This window comes from Aplysia californica, unplaced genomic scaffold, assembly GCF_000002075.1.
Source record: "Aplysia californica isolate F4 #8 unplaced genomic scaffold, AplCal3.0 scaffold00018, whole genome shotgun sequence".
Classification (NCBI taxonomy): Eukaryota; Metazoa; Mollusca; class Gastropoda; order Aplysiida; family Aplysiidae; genus Aplysia; species Aplysia californica.
In genome coordinates this window covers 1,381,365-1,387,506 of record NW_004797288.1, presented here as the reverse complement: position 1 = coordinate 1,387,506, position 6,142 = coordinate 1,381,365, and the positions used below count along the sequence as shown (strand labels likewise).

General features: G+C 41.8%; 1 protein-coding gene across 2 annotated transcripts in view; it reads right to left on the bottom strand.

Moving 5' to 3' along the window:
- Positions 1-4,069, bottom strand: part of LOC101850619 (flavin-containing monooxygenase FMO GS-OX-like 4) — a gene marked incomplete in the record, with an annotated part of 64,880 nt that extends 60,811 nt beyond the window's left edge. Inside the window, 1 exon segment of one of the 2 annotated variants that reach the window (XM_035971587.1) lies at positions 3,719-4,069. 2 annotated transcript variants of the gene reach the window in all.
- Between the last annotated feature and the right edge of the window lie 2,073 nt (positions 4,070-6,142).

Below are 6,142 nucleotides of genomic sequence, written 5' to 3'. Positions count from 1 at the left end.
GGGGTGTTACAACGAGGTTAGAATGTACTTTCGATCTCCCCAGATTTTTGTTGTAATTGTTAAACTGGGGTATTGGTCATATGTATGCTTCCGCGGAAGCCAAGAATGTTTCTGAGTGTTATCAGAGGGTCTACTGGGGTGTAAAGCGCATAGAGCATTGATATGCGCTATACAAATGCAATTATTATTATTGTTATGCGCTCAGACAATATTTTGTTAAAACTGAAATTCAAAATGTAAAAAAAAAGCAAGAGCCCCCTAATAATGTAGGTACGATTATAAAAGAACGAAACAGTATTTTCTCTCTCCTGAAAAAAAATTGCTTTCTGGGCTTAGTACATTTGAATAGCTTGCTGACGATGTGTTTATTTTTATGAATGGATTTTACCCTCGAAACATTTGCGTGGAAAAGGATGTTTTCAGTGTGTGAGGAAAAGGCTGAAGTGACAAAACGCATGGGTTTTTTTGCAAAGTACATGCCACAGGTAAATTGTTGATAGAAAAAATGTTAAAAATTGGTCGCTTTTAAGGACAAACGGGCTAACCCTGATTTTGGGGGTTCCTAGAAATCTTGACCAACACCAAAAGTGGATATTGCCCTACCTATAGGAGAAGTTTGGTTTCATTGGAGTGTATATTTGTTTAGTTATAAAGAAAACTCTCCTTGTCTTTTAAAGAAACTGAACAAGGGGCACAAAATTTACATTCGTTTTTCTCAAAACAGCATTTTTTTGGGATAGCCCCCCTGCGCTTAAAAGCAACCAATTACTTCTGTGTAACCGGTAAGGTTGACCTCAGAATCACACATTGACTGAATCATACTGAATGGGTTTTCAATGAGACGCCTCCACTGAAATTTGGAGATACAAAAAATGACAATTTCATATCTCACCCCTCTCCATTATAAAAGCGAAAGACGTGACCCTTCAAAAAGCAATAAACCCCCCCAAAAAAACCCAAACAAACCAGTTGCTTGCTTTTAAAAAAATGAACAAAACGACAAAAAGCAACTCTTTGTCAAATGATGACACCAGACAGGTGTTCCTTGTTTTAACCTCCCCTTGTGCTACAGTTAAATTACTCGGCGAGAGAGCCGCTATGATTGCAATAGGCAGCATTCCCGAATGCCTGACACCAATGGAACATTTTCTTGTTACTTGTTCTCAGAAGAAAGGCGACTCCGTTGTCTAAAACATATTTCTGAACATGGACAAAACCAGTTTTTGATGGTTTTGCTGGAGACTGCGTCATTCAATACAGCAAGTTTTGGTGGAGTCCTGTGATGCAAGTCTTCATTTTACGCTAAGGATCAAACACCATGCTTCATAGAACTAGAGTATTTCAAAACCTACACAAGGAAAGTCATTGATCTCATCCATCGCCGCTCACCATGTCTTATATGGCATTCAAGTCATTCAACACCCGCGGTTCGCTCGATGGCCTTAACACAACATCAGGGCTTTATAAGTGTTGCCTGGGCAGACTTTTCATTGACATGTCTCAAAATTAAAACGTTTGGAAAGAGTTCAACTGTCATGATTGTCTCCTGGTTAGTTTTTCGTACATATCCAAGACTTATCGACCCCAGTAGCACTGCAGGCAGCTCTCTCAACCCCTCCCTGACGATCTCGACAAGCCTCGAATCCATAGGCTCCATTGAAGGGTGTTATCTTTCAATCCCTTTCTCTGCAGGTTTCTCTTTCTCCGTCCACATTAATATACCGAGCCCAGACGTCTGTATGATTAATTAATCTTGGTTAGTCTCTATGGTCGTGAGATGCGTCTGTCCCATTCTACTTTGCGTTTTTTTGTTGTAGCCAGGAGATACTCTGTTTTATATTTCATCATTGACTATGTGCTCCTTTACAAGAGGTATTCAAGCATCCTCGAAAGCATGTACTGAGGCAGTTGTTCTCTTCTACAGCTAACAAGTATGCAAGAATAATGTGATCTATTGCGATGAGCAACTAACACAGCTGTCTGATCTTTGAGTTGAGAGTGTTGCTTCTATCAGCCTAAACGTCCTTCAGTTAAGTTGATGCTGTTGCTGTATATTATGTTATCCCGAAGAGCATTTCAGGCTTTGGTTTTTCATCATTGTCCTCGAGTAGCTGAAGCAGTGGGCTGTTTTCAGCTATATAAAACAGGGGGTGTACAAATAGGCATACAGTATCACACCTGTTTTAAAAACTTAATAATTCATTAAGATTATTAGAATGTGCGTGAGTGCCAACGGTAAGTAATTTGGATATCTGGGAAGGAAGAACGTGCTTGTTAATAAATGTCCTTTAGCATTCTCTATTTTAAATGCAATTGGCTCATTTATGACTGTGCTAACGTTACTGGTACTATAGGTTATCAGTTTGGACTTCTATGATCTGATTTCCTGACCATAGACTACAGAGGCCTTTCTAAGCTTTGTACCAGAATGATGATTGTTTCTTCTGTCCCTCGTAGACCACCAATGTCGACAGCTATACGTTAGTTGGTGATTATTCTTTCTCCTACTCCATAGCTTACACGTTAGTTGGGGGTTGTTCTGTCACCAAAGATTATATATTAAAAAAAAAGTAATTAAATATTGATTGGCGATTGTGCCGTCTTCAAAGATTATACGTTAGTTGGTGATCATTATACTGTCTCCAAAGCTTACATGTAAGAGGGTTATTATCTTGTCTCCATATGTGCTTTTATGTTTGTCAGTGATTGTGTTATCTTCAAAGCTTGGCACCAACGTTGCCACCAACGAGTCTACTCGGCAACGTTTCTTTTAACAGAATTGTCGACAAGAATATATGTAATCGCTTCAAAGAGTGTTTTCAAAGAAACCCCTCTCATTTATTCTCTGTATGTAAATTCATTGTCTCTAAACATTCGCTAAAGGGAGGCAAACACATTTTCCTTTTTTGCTGGGAATGTGAACATTGGAAATACATATCTATTTTTTTGGTTAATGTTTTACGACGCTCAAAACTGCATGAGGTTATTCGAGCGCGCGAGACACACATTAAACATTTTCAGTTTGGCAGGAATTGATTTTGAATTTTCCCCAGGTGGCGACCAAAGCCTACTTTTATCGATTTCAAAACCACCAAAGGATCGTTTACGTGCACAAATTGCACTCAGGACCTCTGAGAATATTCCGGGCTTACCCGTGAAGGCTAGGTGTTAGATCTTACCCACCCTTAGATTAGGGGTATGGCTGAAAGACAGCAGTAAGAAGGAGTCATGGAGAAGCAGTAAAAAGACAGCAGAAAGAATCAGGAACCCAGGGGAGGGCCCAAAGAGAGTGTGGGGGGGGGGGGGGGGGTAATAACCTGGCCCAAGCGCGGGGAGAAACGGGGTACATGGGGGCCCGTGCCGGGCTCGTTTAACGGCAAAAAAAAGCGGGGGAGTAAAACAAAATAATTCCACCTGGCGTCTCCGGCCCGGAGGGCGGGAAGATAGTGACTGGGGGAGGGGTGGTGAACGGCAAGACATAGAGAGACTTTTGACTTGACTTGAAGTCCGTTAGAACGACCCTAAATTCTGAGAATTCAGCAAAAAATCAAACACCATTCTGATACAAAATGCTGGGACCTTTGGTAGCCCGATGAAGCCATTTTCATTCCTTCCCAAAACTGAACGAATGATAGAAAAGAGCGTGAGCATAGCTTAGAAACGAAAAGAACGACATAACAATAAACCGTAGTAATAATAATAACAATATTATACTTACAAGGATGTGTGATGATGTTTCTCCCAAAGAGATGAATGCTACTCTTCAAATGTCGGGCGATGAATGTCAAGCAACTCGAGCGTTGCAATAGCTCCCTGCTTTGCGTGCGTGCGTGTGTAGAGCGCCTGGTTCCAGTCTTCTGTGCGCTGGCTACGCACGAATACGAGAGCTCGTGACGCGGGAAGTGTGGTACAGTGTAGCGTGCGGGAAAATCGATGTCAGACGCTTTTTCTTTTCTTTCTTTCTTATCTTTTTAATGGCGTCTCTGTCAGCTCATCCGATCTAGGAGAGGCTCTGTTTGCTATTATAGTTTCATCCTTCGTATTCTACTTCTATTTTGTCATTGTTTGAAGGGGCAAAGCTTCTTATCCTTTAGAAAAAAAGAAACCTATAGAAATAAAGAAAAGACAACCAGCTGAGTTTTTTTGGACATGATATAGGCCAGCATATTGATCTAAAAGGAGGGCAATAGGTCGTTCCCTCTCGCGTTCTGGGGGTGGGGGGGGGGGGGGGGGGGGTTCGCCTTCATATTGAACGATGGTCGTCACTTCGTTTTTTCCTGCCCCTTCCAATCCTTTCCCACTTCTTACACAAACATTCTCTCTCTCTCTCTCTCTCTCTCTCTCTCTCTCTCTCTCTCTCTCTCTCTCTCTCTCTCGCTTGCTCTCTCTCTTGCTCTCTCTCTCTAGGTCTCCCTGACTCTTCCCCCCTCTGTCTCTCTCTCTATCTCTCTGTCTGTCGGTATGTCTGTCTACACCCCCTCCCCTCTACTCTCTTAGTCTCTCTCTCTCGCTCTCTCTCTCTTGCTCTCTCTCTCTCTTGCTCTCTCTCTCTCTTGCTCTCTCTCTTTCCCCAAATCTCTCCCCTACTCTCTCTATCCTCCCCTTCTCTTTCCCTCTCTCTTCATCTCTCTCCCAATCTCTCCTTCTCAAGCCGTCCTATGTATCTATGTGGAAAACTGTTCAAATGTTCTTACCCTAATATTTTGAAAATATTTCTTTTATCGCAGTTTCTTAATTTGTGGTATCAGTTGTTTGTGCTAAACCAATATGTCAAAATTCATATTCTGAAAGTTGACAAATGGGTAAATTATATCGTTCTATCTTTCTTGTCGTGAAATCTGAGCACTGCAGACTGCTGACGGCAACATGGGTGAGAATTCTTTTTTTTTGTCCCGACGGATCAGTAACAAGGCCAGGAAATGCAGACAGGGACAGATAGCGGTTCGCGACATCATTGTAACGACCGGTAACTGGAGCAGGATACCTTACAGACATGTATAAAGCTTAGACCCTGCCAGTGAACCCGGCAATAATAAACCCAGAGTCTCGTCTCAGGTTTAACTCCTTCTTTTTCTCCTCCTCGTCCCCCCCCCCTCCTCCTCCTCTTCTTCTTTCTTCTTCTTCTTCTTCTTCTTCTTCTTCTTCTTCTTCTTCTTCTTCTTCTTCTGCTCTAATATGATAGATTGCATTGCACCGTAATGTTTTACGTCATCAACATAATATAAATCACACGGGAACGGTCTGCTTTTAACCTACCTGTCAGAGTTTATATAACCTACGGTGTAAAGTAAAAAATAGGTACGGTAGCCTACTTTCTTATGGGCTTTTTTTTTCAAAACCAGAAAGTCGTCCATAAAAAGAGAACAAAGAATTCAAACAATTAGAACCAATCCTTTACCTTGAACAATATTATTTGTAGACTACTGACTATACAGTGGCATGCATTAAGTTTGGAACGAAGTGTAATGTTGACAGTAGTAGTGGTGATCAACAAGGCCATATTTCGTTTCTCTGCATGTTTTTATGAGAGGGGATAGAAGAAGAGAAGACCAATTAAATGTCTCCGTGTTCTTTATAAATTGACACAGGTATCATTTCTCATATTAGTCCCCCCCCCCCCCTCTGGCCGCTGCTGCGCTTTAAAGCATTCGTCTTGAACTCGATTACGAGCAAGAGTGGACTTCCGGATCTTTCGTATCTTCCGGTTCCGAATCTTGTGGAAGAAAACATTCTCAGCAAGGGGCAAACTATGCAAGACGAGATTTGCACGAATTAGGTGATTAATTCGATATTTGTTCCTTTTCACTTGCTTTATTTTTTTAAAGCATCGGGACTGAACTATTTCCTGTGAAAAAACAACAACAACAACCACAGACACAAACGGAGATGGACACATACCCAAAGGCAGTGAGGGGTCCTTTTGAGGAAGCTGATGTCAAAGAGGAGGAGAAAGAGATGGCAGCTAAGATACACAGTTTCGAGGACTGGGTGAACAAGTGCTACCAAGGAAACAAGTCTGAAAACGCATCCACACTTTGGAGCCTCTACGTCGGTATAAATCTTTTGTAGTTAGTGCTCCTCAGACATACATACACACACATGCGCGCGCGCGCACACACACACACACACACACACACACACA